The sequence below is a fragment of the Hevea brasiliensis genome, unplaced genomic scaffold (assembly GCF_030052815.1).
Source record: "Hevea brasiliensis isolate MT/VB/25A 57/8 unplaced genomic scaffold, ASM3005281v1 Scaf181, whole genome shotgun sequence".
Lineage (NCBI taxonomy): Eukaryota > Viridiplantae > Streptophyta > Magnoliopsida > Malpighiales > Euphorbiaceae > Hevea > Hevea brasiliensis.
This window is the reverse complement of record NW_026614675.1, coordinates 56,886-74,378: the sequence shown is the minus strand read 5'-3', so window position 1 is coordinate 74,378 and position 17,493 is coordinate 56,886. Positions and strand designations below refer to the sequence as shown.

At 32.5% G+C, this 17,493-nt stretch overlaps 1 pseudogene; it reads right to left on the bottom strand.

Annotated features, from left to right (window-relative positions):
- Nucleotides 1-9,099: 9,099 nt before the first annotated feature.
- LOC131176602 (methyl jasmonate esterase 1-like) lies at nucleotides 9,100-10,256 on the bottom strand (annotated as a pseudogene).
- Nucleotides 10,257-17,493: the final 7,237 nt, after the last annotated feature.

The following is a 17,493-nucleotide window of genomic DNA, read 5'->3' as shown; positions in this document are numbered from 1 at the left end:
TCAAAGAAAAGACAAAAGGGCTTATGCTATTTATTATGCTAGTAGAACACTGGATGAGGCTCAACCAAATTATGCAACAACTGAAAAGGAATTCTTAGCAATTGTCTTTGCATTGGAAAAGTTCAGACCTTACATTATTGACTCAAAGGTGGTTATATTTTCAGATCACGCTGCCATCAGGTATTTACTCCGTAAAAAGGAGGCTAAACCTAGGCTCATTAGGTGGATTCTGATGCTACAAGAGTTTGATTTGGAGATTAGAGATAAGAAGGGGGCTGAAAATGTAGTTGTAGATAATCTTAGTAGGTTGAAATTGGATGATGAAGAAATGGATGAAGTCCCTATTGATGAGTTTTTCTTGGATGAACAACTTTTCTCTCTTGTTGCTAAACTACCTTGGTACGCAGACTTAGTGAATTATCTATCTTGTGGAGTTTTACTTCTAGGAATGACATGGCAACAAAAGAAAAAGTTTTTGCATGAGGCAAAATTTTATAGATGGGATGATCCTTTACTTTTTAGGAGATGCTGTGATGGTTTAATGAGAAGATGTATTCCTGATGAGGAGACACAGAGTGTTATGCATCATTGCCATGCTTCTGATTATGGAGGACATTTTGGAATCTCTAAAACAGCTAGTAAAATTCTGCAAGCTGGTTTCTTTTGGCCAAATCTTTTTAAGGATGTGAGGAAATTTGTGTTAGAATGTGATAAATGTCAAAGGAGTGGAAATTTGTCAAGAAGAGATCAAATACCCCTAAATGATATTCTTGAAGTGGAATTATTCGATGTCTGGGGAATAGATTTTATCGGCCCATTTCCTCCTTCATATGGTAATAAATACATTCTAGTTGGAGTTGACTATGTGTCAAAGTGGGTGGAAGCTATTGCAACTCCAACTAATGATGCTAAGGTAGCAGTGAAATTCTTAAAGAAATTTGTCTTGAGTAGATTTGGAGCTCCAAGGGCTGTAATTAGTGATGGGGGTTCACATTTTTGTAATAAGCAATTTGAGAGCTTAATGAGGAAATATGGTGTAGTGCATAAGATAGCTACACCATACCATTCTCAAACTTCAGGACAAGTTGAAATTTCTAACAGAGAACTCAAACATATCTTGGAGAAAACAGTGAGCAATTCTTGGAAAGATTAGTCTGTCAAACTAGATGATGCTTTATGGGCATATAGGACTGCTTACAAAACCCCTATAGGAACTACTCCCTTTAGGTTGGTGTATGGTAAGTCTTATCATTTACCTGTGGAGTTAGAACATAAAGCATATTGGGCCATTCAGTCCTTGAACTTTAATCTCAAGCAAGCTGGTGAGAAGAGGCTATTGCAACTTAATGAGCTTGAAGAATTGAGGATGGATGCCTATGAAAGTGCCCGTATTTATAAAGAAAGAAATAAGGTTTGGCATGATAGGCATCTTAGGAAAAAGGAATTTAAAGAGGGTGATTTAGTTTTGTTGTTCAACTCAAGATTGAAATTGTTCCCTGGAAAACTTAAATCGAGGTGGACTAGTCCATATAGAGTTTCAAAGGTTTTCCCTTATGGAGCAATTGAAATTTGGAGTGAAAAATCTATGAATTTTAAGGTCAATGGGCATAGATTGAAACATTACATAACTGGAGACCCAATAAAGGGAGCAAGCTATTACAAGCTCTCTGATCCCTCACCTCTTTTTAATGAAATGCATGAAAAGTCCAGCTAAGGACTATAAATTAGCCCTCTTGGGAGGCATCCCAAGTTCTTTTATTTTACTTTTGTTGATTTACTTTTATTTACATCGCTTTTGTTTTTATCTTAAATCTCCCCAAATTAAACTTTTGACATTGTTGACTCTTATCCCTTGTAGATGCATTTCAATGGAGGAAGGTTGGTGAACTGCTGGGGAGTGACTCTTAATCTGAAATTTTGTCCTTCAATTCTTCCAAGATTGATTTATTTTCACTGCATAACCTGTGCAGGTCTGCTTCTTAGTTTATGCAGAAAAAAATGAAATTTTCAGCAAAGAAGGGTCTGCAGCACATGACATTTGTTTCTTTGTTGAGGTTGGGTGTGTAACTTTTAAGTATGTGTGCTTGTCATGTTAATATAATGGTAAGTGGGTCATTTTTGTAGTTTTGAGCTTATTTGGGTTGTGTGATTCAATGTGGACATACTACATTTTCTTGGCATAACTTGGGAAGTCCATTCTCATTTGTGGATAAATGCAACTTTATACAGATTTTATTGAGTCTTTAATGTGCTAAATGCTAATTTGCAGAATTTGAGTTGAAATGGCATAATTCATAAATGCCTCTTATGCAGAACTCACTTCTACAAGCTTATATGATGCAATTGTAATGGATTTTGTATATATTGATGTGTTTTTGGTAATAAATTCTCATGATTTATGCTTCATAGAATTATATTTCTTCATTCTAGTGTATTTTTCAAACTTGCAAATCATTTTCAATTGTAATCTCAATCTTGTTGAATTGTGCATAGGTAACTGCATAGCTTATGCAGCTTTTAGACCACAAATTTTGCCATTTCTCATCTTTGCTAAAACCTGCATAAGCCATTGCATAACTTATGTAGTTCTGTATAACCACAATTTTTGCCATTTTCATCCCTGCTGCAATCTGCATAAGGATGTGCATAGCTTATGCAATTCTGCATAACCACATTTTTGTCAAATTTCATTTCTGCCGAAACTTGCATAAGCGTGTGCATAACTTATACACTTTTGCATTACTTCAAATCCTGCATTTTCTCTTTTTGCCGAAATCTGCATAAGTGTGTGCATGACTTATGCACTTTTGCATGACCACAAATCTTGCATTTTCCCTTTCTGCCAAAATCTGCATAAGGGAGTGCATAAGTTATGCACTTTTACATGACCACATTTTCACACTTTCATTATCAGCCGAATCCTGCATAAGTTAGCGCATAAGTTATACACTTTTGCATAACTAATTTCTCACACTCTTTTTCTTCCACCAAAACCTGCATAAGAGTGTGCATAACTTATGCACACCCATTCTCCCCTTATACAGTTTTACACAGGTCCTGTGTAAATCAAAAACCTTTCGGCATCCACTTTCCCTCTTCCCGTCGTTCCTGTTCACTTCCCCCACGTCCATTTTTCTCGGCATCATCCTTCCTTCCCACTCCTCTTTTCGCCGCCCTTTGCCCTAACTTCCCTCTGCCTCTTTTACTTTCTCCATCACCTCCTCCATTCTCATCATCGACAACACCATGGAATCGCCTCCTCATTCCCCTCAAACCTCCCCTCTCCAAGTCTCGCCCTTAGCAATGCGACCCCCAACCCCGATTCGCCTCCACAACAACCCCCTCCACCAACTCCCACAACCACCTATAAGAGGAAAATCCGGTCAAAATCCACCCGACCCATGGCTTCTGCACCTCCTCTCACAAAACGCAAAGATCCACCTACCACTCCACTTTCAGAGCCTTTACCCAAAAACCCCAAAACTTCAGCTTCCACACGACAAGAGATTGGCATTTCTACCTCTACCCCACAAGCCAAATCACCCTCTTCTAGCAAAAAGCAAACATCAACAACAACACAGGTATCAAAACTACCTTGGCCCCTTCCTGATGCAGCTCACAAAGCAACCTTTAAGAGACTTAAGGACAGGAAGGTGCAACCCACAAGGTACATTTTTGCGGATGCCCTCCAATCAGTTGGTTTATTTGATAATGTTGTTGCCTACCTTGATGGTTTAGGTTGGATGGAATTTGTGCATAAACAAGAACTAGTTTATCCAGCTCTAGTTTTGGAATTTAGTTCCTCATTTTCTGCTACTCTGAAATTGCATGAGATAGATTACAAGCCAACTATGAAATTTAGGTGTTTGGGGAAAAATAGAGAGCTATCATTAGACCAATTTCATAGTATTTTTGGGTTTGCAATTGATGGACTATTTAGGGTGCCATATACAGGCATAGAGGTAGCAAATAAAGGTGTTTGGAATGCTGCTCAGTTTTGGAGGAGTATCACAAACCAACCTCAGAGTTTTTCTGCTGGCAGATCCAAGACCTCTCAAATACTAGACCCTGCACTTAGATTTATCCATAGGCTTATTGCTAGCACTATCTTGGGCAGAGGGACTAGTTCTGGTGCTGTGGGAAAATCTGAATTGTTCATGCTATGGTGTGCTTTTCACAAAGTCAAAGTATCTCCTGGTTATTTCTTTGGTGAGCATGTGTTACATATTGCTACCAAATCTATAGGTGATATAGTAATGGGCGAGCTCATAACTGTTATAGCTAAGCATTTTGATTTTAATCCGGAAGAGCATCCTCTACTAGCACTTTCAGACACTCTATATTTTGATGCTACTCACCTATACAAAACTGGATTCAGTTTGCCACCTTCTGACACTGCATAACCAGCAGCAGATACAGGACCCACTGCACAACCAGAGGCACAATCTGTACCACCAGTCCAACAGCATTCTACTGAACCTGCACCACCCACTCAGCCTGCACAGGATACCCCAGCAGATTCTGCACAGCCTACACCTTCTGTAGCTGGACCCTCTTCATCCACAACACCTCCTCCCTTCAACACTAAAGCCTTATTCACCTATCTTGAGAGGCTTAGTGATGATGTATACTTTGTGGATAGGAAGCTTGAAACTGGTCTTGATACCCTCAAGGATCTTCATGATCAACTCTTTGATTTTGTTATGGAAACCAGAGACAAACAGAACGAGTTAAAAGAGATGATGAAACAACTCATGGCTTTTCTAGGAATGCCACCTCCACCTCCATCACCTCCTCCAGAACCACCCCTTCGGCAGCAACCAACTCCTTCAAGTCCTTTAGCAGCATCTTTGGACAAGGGCAAAACCATAGAATTAGATTAGTCTTTATTTTGCTTTTGTTCAAACTTCTAGGAGTTTTTTTTTTCTTTTTGGATGTGCTGAAACAATTTTAGTTTGCCTTGAATTCTGTTTTCTTAAAGTTCTATTGGATGGCTATTCCATTAGTTTTTCATTGATTCTCATTGCCTTTACTGCCCTTTTATGCATACTTGTCCATACACTGTATATATTTCCATGCCTTTGCTAGTGTTTGCATATTTTTCCTTGCTATATCATTATGCAGCAGCTTTTGAATATACTGCACAGGCTGTGAAACTCCTTATGCAAATGTTCTGCATAGCCTGTGCAGTCCCTTATGCAACTCATGCGATCGCATGACCTTATGCACCCTCCTTATGCACATTGCATCAGACATTTTATTCTGCATAACCTGTGCAGCTTCTTATGCATCACCATCATCTCTAGAATTCTCATCTGCTCTATAACAGGTAACTCTTTTCTTTTGCTCTTAAATTTAACTATTCCTAGTTATTCCTCTTTGCTTTGAGTTTTGATAATGCACTGCTTGAGACATTGAGGATAATGTCTAATTTTGAGTTTGGGGGTGTGCATTTTGATTTTTGCTACATTTTTCACATTTTGAGTATAGGAACATCTCATTCCATTCCATTTACATATATTGTAAATATTTTACATATACATCCATACATACATGTACATAATACATTTACACACACATTATACATCACTTAGAAATTGTACACATTGCATACAAATAGACTTCCTCCATTTAGTTGATGCATTGCTCATTTTTAGGAATCATGCATTAAAATCTTTTGCTAAATCCCTTGAGTATTGAAAAGTTTCCTATGAGAGTGATTTGACTTACCTTTAGTTGGGTTTGTGGATTGAAAGTTTCCTAAGAGGTGCAAGGTTTTGAAGTGTTTATCCCTTGCCCATATCTTCTTAGCCAAAAAGCCACCCAACTAGTTCTTTAGAGATTGGAGTGTTTAGAGGGAGTTATTGGGTATAAGGTAGTCAAATGATGTCTCACCAATCCTAGAACAAATTTTTTAAACCTTTTAAGGCGAAATACCAGCTTGTACTTGAAAAGAGAGATGATTAGGCATTCTTTGATTTAAACCTTCTCATTTTAAACCTTTGGCCCTTTTCCTAATTAAAATTGACCCTTGCAAACCCCTTTGAGCCTTTTTATTCCTAACTTTTCTTGAAACCCTTATTGCTACCTAGCCAATGAACCAAACACTCCAACCCTTTTCATGAGAATAATTAATTATAATATTAGGTACATAAAAAAAATAAAAAAAATAAAAAATAAATAAAAAAAGAGAAAAAAAAAGAAAAAAAAATACAATAAAAGGGAGATTAAATGCTTCTCATCTTGTAAAAGTGCTAGTATATGTGCTTTTCATTATTGTCATTCAAATTGAAAGAAATCCACCCAAAGTAATTAAAGGAAATGAGTTTGGGGGTGGCATTTTTAGGGACAATCATCAAGAGAAAATGCAAGATACAAGTTTAAAGTATCAAAGTGTCCCTCCATTTTTATGTGTTTTATAAAATATGCTAGCACTTGACAATTCTCATTGTGTATTTCTCTCCTCCATATATAAAAAAAAAAGAAAAAAAAATAATAAAATAAGAAGTGTACCTTATGTTTTTAAGAATGTAAATATTCTCATACTTTGAATCCTTTTTACCCCTTTTTCTTCTTAGCCTCATTTTGAACCCCATGGCCCCATTACATCCCTAAAAAGACCTTTGATCTCTTGATAGTACTTGCTACATTAGTGGAGATAGGAGTAGGGAATTTGCCTATGGGATTGGAAAATTATCCATTCATTCATTTAATTCCATCATTCTATATAAAGACACTTTGACTATTGATTGTCCTAGTATTCCTTTTGAGCATGACTCTCTCTTTTGATTGGTTGGTTTGGGAATTTTGAATGATAATTGATTTGATGGCTAAGCGGTGAAAGCTTGGATAAGCATTAGATTCTTTGCATTTTGAAGGATGGATATATGGATAGTTGGTATGGCTAAAGGTGTGTTAAGTTACTTTAATGGGTGATTTTCATAGCTCTTTGGATAAGGCACCCCTAAAAATTGCATTACATTTTAAAGTTTGCTTGAGGACAAGCAAAAGCTTGAGTTTGGGGGTATTTGATGCATACATTTTGCATAGTCACTTATGTTTAATTTCATAGCCATTTTACTTGATTATTAATCACTTTTAGCTAATTTCATTAGTTATTTATATAGTTTTTCATTACTGCCAATTTTTGGATTAATTTGTAATTTTACTTTGTTTTGTAGGTAAAATGGTGTTTTTGAGGGACTAAAAAGAAATTTTGCCATTGAGGAGTGATTTCTACAGCCAAAAATGTCAAAAACAAGTTCCAAAGTTGAAGTATGCATTGGCCAAATTGCTCATAACTTGCCGCATAAGTTGTGCAGTTCTGTATAAGGAGAAGAAACAATGTCCCAAGCACCTGTCGAAATCTGCATAAGTTGCCGCATAACTTATGCAGATTCGCGCCTCCCTTATGCAACCTCACAGAATTGTGCATAACTTATGCAGTCTTGCACCTTGCTCATGCGATTTCGCCTGAGAGCGAGAAAGTGAAGCGCATAAGGGACTGCATAACTTATGCAGTCCACTTATGCAGTCCCACAAAGACTTCATAATGAGCTGGCAGAAGATTCCCTCAGAAAATCACACCTCAAACACACCATTTTTGGGCTCCTTGTCAAAAAAAGTTATAAATAGACCCTTATCCCATTTTAGAAAGGGAGAAGAAAAACAGAGGAAAAGGGAAAGAAAGAGGGCAGCAACTGAAGAGTAAAAAATGTCACTCCCACCATTCCCAGCCAGATTTGGAATTTTCCTTCTTTTCTTGCATATTTCCTACCTTTCTAGTATTGGGTTTCTTGTTTCTTAGCTTAGATTAAAGCTTTATTTCCATATAAACTCAGAATATCTTGTAAATATTATGGATAGTGAGTATTTTTCTTTGATTCTGGAGTAAGGGATGTAATATTTTAGTTATTTTTGTGGATTTAAACTGGGTTAGTCCCAATTTAATGAATTTATGAGGTTTAATCTATTTCTTGTGTGCTTATTCACATGCTTAATGAAGGGCCCCATTAAGTTATGTTCTTAATCCTTGGTTGAAGCACCGAAAGGAGAAAACTATGTGATAGTTAATCAAGAAATTGGACTTAATTAACTTAGATCTAGAAATAGATTAAGGGTTAAGAGGGTTTTAATAGATTGATTAAATAACCTAATGGGTCTTGGTTAATTTTAACTTCACGAAAGTAAGATTAAGTTAATTAAGGCACTCTTTGTCTCACTCGAAAGAGTTTTCAAAGGATTTTATAATTAATCTCCTTTAAACCCATAAATTTCATGGATTGGGCTAGCTAGGGAAAATCCCAAAATGACTTAAATATGAACCCTTAACTTCAGAATCGTCTTTCATCAATTATTGCTTGGAATTTTACTTTTGAGTGTTTAGTTTAATCTCACTTTATTAATTTTCATTATTATCAATTTCTTTATTTTGTGAATTATTAAATTAGTCATTGTTTGAATTTAGTTTTGCATTTTCATACCTTATGCTTCAAATTCCTAAATTTCTTTTATTAATTTGATTAAAATACAATTTTAACATATTTTATTTTACATCAAAAATTCAATCATTAACACAACTCCTCGTGGGAACGATATCTTTTTCTATACTACTTGAACAACCCGTGCACTTGCGGTTAGGTAGCATCAATTTGGACCACAGATGGTATCATTATCCTCTTTTCCACGCATGAAACTTCAAGGTAAATGATGACAGATGTACAAACTGCAAACCAATTAAACTACTACGAGTGAAACACTGTTTCTTGTGTCTAAAAAGACTTGGGCATCTGCATATTTCTTTTTAAAAAATTTAGTATATTATAATGAGATTTTTTATGAGAAATAACTTAATTTTTAAGTGTATTTTTATTTATAAAATAATTTTTTATTAAAATTTAATAATAATTAAATAATAATAATAACAATACGTGCTTTTTAAAAAATAATAATAATTTTATTGCTTTAATAAATATCAAAATATAATAATTACGTTTATTATTGGATAATTAAAGTATAAATAGAATTTTATGTGGCCATTAAAATGCCCTAGTAATTTTTATTTATAGTTTTTGTTTAAAAACTTCTATAAGCACTCTATTTCTATGGAACATTTCTTATATTGTGACTCGCATTTGAAAGCAATTCACTGAAACAATAGAAGTATGGTTCTTCTCAAACCTAAAAAGATTCAGCAAACACATAAATTTATTCTACCACAGATTCAGGGAATATATTCAAAAATATTTGTTGGCAATCTCCTTGAGGTAAGAACAGAGTTCTTGTGGTTTTGAAAACATGACCATGTGATCAGAATCAGAGATAAGCTTTACTTCATCAGGTGGATTTTCTTGGATCATCCACCTCTGCAGATCTTCCTTCACAATGTTATCTTGGCCACACACTACGTAAATTCTTGGAACTGATCCATGCCTTTCCTTGGTAAGCTCTGCTTCAATTTGTATTGCAGCATTGCTATAGAGACGATTAGGTCTTATTAACATCATTCCAAGTATTAAATCCTGGGATAAGGCATGAAAAATAAAACAAGTGTTTATCTTATAATTATAATATTAAAAAAAATTAAAATTTGAGAGTTTTTCATTCTAAAGTATGATGATGAGAAAATGGACAAAGGAATAATGTTACCTCAGGTGGTGAGAGTTGGTACAACTTGGCTGACATAAAATTGGGTCCATACAGTAATGAAGCTGGAGGATTGTTGGGGCCATCATCATATGTATATTGTGTGTCCATGTAGGTATCAATCCTTCTAGCATACTGCATATTTTTCCAATACAGATATCACCAATAAATTATATAAAAGAGGACCCTGGATATAGATAGATTGAACTGACCTCTTCTCTTGCAGTTGTGTAAGTGAAATCAGGACCTGGCATGATAGCAGCAGTAAAGACTCCAGCATAAATTTTTCAGGAACCTTTCCATAGCAATAGATACAGTGAGGCCACCAAAACTGTGGCCCACTAGAATCACTCTTTCTTCTGCTGGCAGAGACATCATAAATTTCATCAACGGCTCAAAGTAGTCCGATATTGATCAGAGTTCCTGCACCTGCTTTGGATGAACACCAGAAGCAGCAAGGTCAGAGCTGTAACTTTGTGACCTGCTGATTTTAGCAGAGTTACCACCTTATACCAACACCATGCTCCATGACAGGCTCCATGGACTAACACAAAATGCCTCTGCCTCTCCTCCATGTTCTATCACCTCACCTTTGCTATCTCTTATGTTTGATTGAGTCCTACTCTGAATGAAATCCTTTAAACCACTCGATTTCGGCTATATCCACTTGTTGTGAGATGATTTTACTAATAAATGTCCAAAAACTGTCACATTACACAATTCAAGGGCCCCCTTGTACTGGACCTACAATCGATAATTTCCATCCACACGGCATTTTTTCAAGTTATCTTTAATAAGACAAGTAGGAACATTGGCCGAATCACTACAAGAAATTTATTATAGATGAGGTGTCATTTTGTCAATATATATTCTGACAAAATAAACATATAACACATATGAATGTAACATATAATGATAAAAAATTTGGTCACATTAATTTGTCACAAATGATTTCTTCTAAAATTTGAGGCTAAAGTAAATTAAATATTGTAACAAGAGTAAGGTAAGAAATTTCCATTGCAACACGAGCACGCACAAATAGGAAGGTACACGCATTTTATGACAATTTCAGTAAAATATGTAGATTTATCTTTTAGGCATACGCTGTCTATAATTAATATGGAATCACAAAAGATTAGCCTAGCCACCCAAAGGTTGATAGACTCCCATCGAACAAAATCAAATTCCTTTTTTTTAATTGATTAAAAAGACATGCACCCACGAGACAAGAAACGTACACATTAATAAAACTATAATAATTTTATCAAAACATACTAAGTTTATATTCCACACACACTAAAATTACATAAAACATAAATATAAAAATTTTGTCAAGACATATATATATATATATATATATATATATATATATATAAACATGCTTGATAAATTTAACGGATAAATTAAATTTATTAAGACAAATAATTTCATAATAATAAATTAATTTATAATATATTTTTATATATTTTTTATTTAATTTATTTCTCACACGCTATATTTATATTAAATTTTAAATATTTTTTATTTATTTATCACTTATTATAAAATCTAATAATTAAAAATATGATAGAAACTTAATGAGGCGCAAAATATATGAAATACAGAAAATGATATAAGTAATTTGGCAGGATAAATTTTACTCATTGTCCTTAACATAAGGTGTTATAATCAGGGACGATCTAAAAAATTTAGTCAATGGGGCAATATACGTTAAGTATACATAAGCATAGAGACACTATACACATGCATTCAAATAAAATTTAGCATGAAAAATATTAAGAATGAAAGTAATAAAGCTTATTAGAATTTTTTATGTATTTTATGAATTTTTCGTTTTGATTTTTGATTCCATAATGCGTATATATGTTACTTAATAAGTCAATTCATTAATTTTATAATTAACTATTTGAATTTTCACGTAAGAGTGATAAATTTAACTATAATACAATTATCTTTAGAGGAAGTATTTTCATTAGAAAGGTAGTTGAGGAAAAACTAATATTATATAATATACATAAAAAAAATGTGTTTTTTTTTTAGTTTAAGGATGGAGATTGAACTTAGCAAAAATATATGTTACAATGAATAAATTAATCTAATTTAGTGGTAATTTTATTTATTTTTTTTTTTAGTTTTTAGCAACATTCTTATTAAAATTAAAAAAAATGGCTTGCATTTAGTACAAGTACAATTAAATAAATAAATAAAAACTTAAAAAATTAAGTGAATTATAGGGGCAAAATTAATAAATTTATCCGGACAAAATTAAGTATATCAAAATTAATAAATTTAGTGGGGACAAAATTAAATGAGAAAAAATCAATAAATTTTGTGAGGACAAAATTGTTAAATTTAGTGAAACAATATTAAATGGTAGTGGGGGCAAGTGCCCCACATTGTTCCCAACGTAAAATTGCCCTTAATTATAACAGTATTATACCTAAATTTTAATTTATAATATAAAACTCCTCAAATCTTGTAAATAACATAAAATATCTTTTGACTTTCTATAATCAGTTTCCATATTATAACATTATAAAAAAAAACTTAAATATCTTTTAAAAAATTTATTTTTCTCAACGCATCTGTCTTTCTCTCTCTACACACTCTTTCCCCGAGTCTCTCTCTATATCCTCCCCTCCCTCTCTCTCTCCCCGGGTCTGTTTGGATGAGGGTGAATAAAGGTGAATGAGGGATAAATAAAGATAAAGAATAGTAAGTAATTATTTTACCCTTGTTTGGGAAGATGTGAGTTAATGAAAGGTAAGGGTAAGTAAGGTTACGCTTTACCCTCTCTTACCTCTCAAATCTCAATTTTTCTTACCCCTCAAATCTCAATTTTTCTTACATCTCAAATTGGAGTGTAAGTAGGAGGAGGTGAGAATTGAAAATTACTTTATTTTTGATTTTTCTATTGTATCATTAATTTTTTTATTAAAAATCCAATTATATCCATTAAAAATAAACCTAATTTGCCAATACAAACAAAAGGCTTTAACATAAAGAGACAATCGAAAATGCAAATTATTAGTCCCCAAGCTAAAAGGTTTTAATTTGCATATTAAAAAAAATAAAAAATAAAATATATCTAATAGGAAAGGGTATTTTTATAATTCTAATAATTATTTACCCTTCTTTCACCTCTTTCTAAACATAAAAAATATACATTACATCTTCTTACTTTTCCATTAATTCACTCCTTTCCAAACATAAGATTTTTTTTATTGTAACCCTCCTTACCCTCCCCCCTCCTTATTCTCTTTTACCCTCCCATTAATTATCATTCCCTCACCCCATCCAAACAGACCCTAACACTCATATATTCTCAATCTCTATCTCTCTCCCTAAAATTGTTACTCTGTCTCTCTTGATCTCTTTCTTAATCACTCTCTACCTCTTAAAATTTCTACTCTTCCCTCTTGTTTCTCACTCTAGTTAACCAACAAGATTGACAAGAAAATATCAAAGAGGAAATCCAAATCAATTAACAAACAACAAACAATCTATGAAAATAAAATTCACATAATTCCATTCCACAATCAAATTCAAGTACAAACTAAAGTAAATAAAAAGAATTGCATCAATTTACATAATCTTAGAATTCACAACCAAATTCAAGTACAAATAAAATTCGAGCACCGATTCTCCACTGATGGACTTGGCTTAATCGATTGCAATACAGCAACTCAGTCCCATGGGTATCCTGATCTGCCTGTTGCAAAACCTAGCACAGCAGCATTACAAGCTACACAAACTCTTTCTGGTAGCAAACCCAGCTCCCAATTTGCCTTGAATTAATGGGTTATAAGCAAATTCATCTCAACACCTTTACCTCTCTAAGCCTAAAACGGACTGATTCTCCATGAATGGTGGTGGGTCATTTGAGAAGTCATTGTACATTCAAATGGGTCATTGCATGCAAGGGAGGAACTACGTTGTCTTTGAGGTTTATCCTGCCCTTGAGGCACCCACAAGTGGCTGAGGGGATTAGTCTAAATTTGAGCAAAATGTGCAAAGGCACAGGATACCTCCTTGGAATGCACCAAAAAAAAAAATTAAAATATTACCCATAATTTATAATATATTTTTTAGAAAAATTATTGTTTATCCTCCTAAAATTTTTTAAATTAAATTTTCACCTATAAATTTTGGTTTTTTTTTAAATTATTATTTGTCCCTCCAATATTTTTATTTTTGTTTTAACCTTTGCATATATAAATTTCATTTATATTTTTGATATTATTTAAATTTCTCTTAATATTTTATTTTTTTTTATTTTAGTCTCTATAGTTTTATCAAGATTTCATTTAACTTTGCTTTAATATTTATTTTTTGCCCTCCCAAGAACGGGTTTCTAGTTCTGCCCATGGTTGCATGAGTCACCCATTCTCAACATCCGTGTCATTTCACATTGCTAATGGAAACTCACATGCCATTTCTAGGTGAAAGATTAATCCATGGGAAGATCTCTCTTCATCCTATCCCAAACAAGGGCCATCAACATATTCGGATCAAGTGACCCAAATCCAGGTGCATTGATACTGATCCACGATGAGGCAGAGTCATAGAGACAGAAGGAAAACATCGATTTTAGTTTAGTCAGTGGCAATAGAGAGATTCGATTGAAATAATGGAGAGGAAGAGACAAGAATAAATGGGTTTTGGTTTACAATCCATTGTGGCAGTGAAGGAAGGATGTGTGGAGAGGAATTGTGCCATTGTGCAACATTTTTTTTATTTTGTTCGTTTTTTTAATATATTTTGTTAGGAAAGTGATGGAAAACTAATGGATTTGTGAGGAGCGGAAATGGGTATTTGAGATAAACATATGAATTTGAAGGAGAATAGAGTAAGGAAGAAACAGAGAAATTGTGGGTGGAGAAAAACTAAAAGAGGAGAGTAGAGAAAAATTCTTTTTATTGAGAAATAATGGCATAGTCAAACATACCAATCAACAATAAAAAAAAATAATTTTATTTTATTTTAATTGACTAATAAAAAATAAATTAATCAATATATTTAGTGTAATTCCATAATTATAATTCTAAATTTTTAAAAGTTTAGAATTTAATATTATATATTAATGATTTTAGATTCGAGGTTCGTGAATTATCTTCCTTTTACATTAGCTACTATAGCATGTGTCATATTATTAAGGAGGTTAAGTTGTGTAATCAAGTAGAACACCAGCATCACCTTATATTTGAGATCAAAATAAGTGAGGTTTCTATCTTATTAACTGACTTCATTTGTTTCAATTCGATCTTAGGTCTCCTTTATATGAATTTATAGCCTATATGTTAAATTTTGTTTTGAGATATTTTAATAGAACGAAGTAAAAGAGTGTTACAAGCTCATTTTGGAGCTATTAGTAATGTATATTGAAATTGAGGTGATTATTTTTTGGGTTTCTTCTATGTATAAACAAAAGATAATTCCATGGTTGGCATACCATTAATTTGGGAACTTTGTGAATTGTCTGCAATGTAATAATCTCTTATTGGGATAATGATCCCTCCTATTCTAAAATTGAAGATCATTATATAGTTTCTTTATTCATAAATTAAATGAATCATCGAATAATTACAACAGATATTTGCATAGTGTATAATTTGCAGGGGAGCACACTATAGCAATGGCTTGGTGTGCAAATTTTCAAGCAAGGATTTATAGACTTTGAAACAATTTTAAATTGAAATCTGATATCTGTGATATACCTAAATAGCTTAAAATCTATATGTTCAGCTACTAGAGGAGGAGACAATAAGTGTTACATGAAAATCCCGGGGTGAATTAAGAGGTAAGAGATATGCTATATATTGCAAATTCTTGTTTAATTTTATTTATATTTTATTGATTATGAAGTAAATCAGTATGTGTTAATACACCAACTAAATTGAGGTGTGATGGTTTTTTTTTTTGAAGGAAACTAGATCAATTTCACCATTAGAATTTGCAGCCACATGATGGCATGCTTGCCAATTGCCAAAACATAGTTTATCTTGATACACATAAATAGTGACATTTTCTTATAAGGTTGCAAAATATGGGATGAGGTATTATATATGCAAACCTTTAATTTTGGTTTTTTTTTTCGTGAGCTCCTACTTTATAAATAATAAATTCCTTGCACAGACCTTACACATAAATGAATGCTTGTTGCATGTTTACGCAGTTGTTAGCTATGTGTAAGCGTGTTTGTATGTGTATTGACACCATTGAATAACTTCTTTTGTTCTCTCTCTCTCTTGTTGTTCCTTGTTAAGATCCTTTAAAAGTTGTTATAGATGTTATTAGGTTCCTTTTGATCACCTTTTTAAAGTTAAATGCTAATGATTGGATTGGATCAATATGTGTGCATGTTAAAATCTCAAATGACTTTTGACATGCCATCACTTTACGACTCTTATCTCTATTACAGCTAGCTTACTACACTTCATCTTCTTCTTCTTTGTGATTTATATCACTCTCCAGTTTATATCCAGGAGAAATAGCAAAAAATTCAATATGCAAATGGAGCCTTCTTGGAGCAGAGCCTTGAGCGACAAAGTTATTTGCATACATTGGTGAGTTCTTATATTGATTCCATTTCGGTGATAGCGCACTACCATGATTCATAATATATCATAAGATGAGCCCAATGCAAAAATGACGGATAGAGTATCTTGTACAACAGAATTTGTAAAGCGACAAACATTTCTATTTCCATGTTACCCTTGAAAGGATAATGATTGAACTCCCAGAGATTTAAGTGATGCTTGCATTATAAATCTATTTCTTTTTATATAATTAATTCTCGAATAAAATCATTTATTTATTTGTTTTATTTTATTGATCTTTTTATGATGAATGACTATATTAAAGTTATTATTAATATAAAAACACCAATATTATTGTTAATAGTGAGAAAATCATTATTGTTATATGTCATTTTAAAAGTAATTTAATTATTTATTAAGGACTAATAAATTAAACATATAAAATTAAAAAAATATAAATCAATTTTAATTTAGTGTCATAGTAATTTAATATAATAGAAATAACTTAAATTTAATCGATTGTTAAAAATCGATATATTATGATAATATTATATTATAGGCCAAAATTAATAGAAAATTACATATAAAAAAATAAGTCACAGGCACATATTACAAATTACAAGTAGAGCAACATGTAACACTCACTTAAAAAACTAGTAATAATAAATATATAATAAAATGCATTATAAAATTTTTGATAGACGTGTGTTGCAAGTATTTCTAAAATTAATATATATATTTTGAAATTTTTTTTATTGTCTGAAAGATGCATAAAGAAAATAAATAGCTATGCACATAAAAACACTGAGATTTTTTTTTCATTATTATTAACATATTATATTTAAAAGTAGAAATAAAATGCATTAGAATTTTTTATGTTACCATTGTTAATATGTTATGTTAAGCAGTGGTTAACTAAAAAGTCAATAATTTAAATAATAAATTTCATTTACCTATTAGCTAGTATTATTATCATTGTTAACAATATAATTTAAAATAAAAATAAAATACATTAAAAATTTAAGTGTGTTAATTGGTACATCATTTGACATATATTATATTATTTATCTTATTTTTGTGCTTTACTATTATGTAACCTCAACTTAGAAGTGGGTAATATGACCATGATTGGACCAAATTTAGATTCTTTTTGCATTTTGAGACATAAGGCAACAGAATTTTATGTGGTCATTGAAATGCTACTATAATTTTTATTTATATTTTATGTTTAAGAGAATATAAACGAAACTCAGCTAAGCCTTTATCTCAAAAATTTATTGGGGTCGGTTATATGGATTCTCTTTCTCCA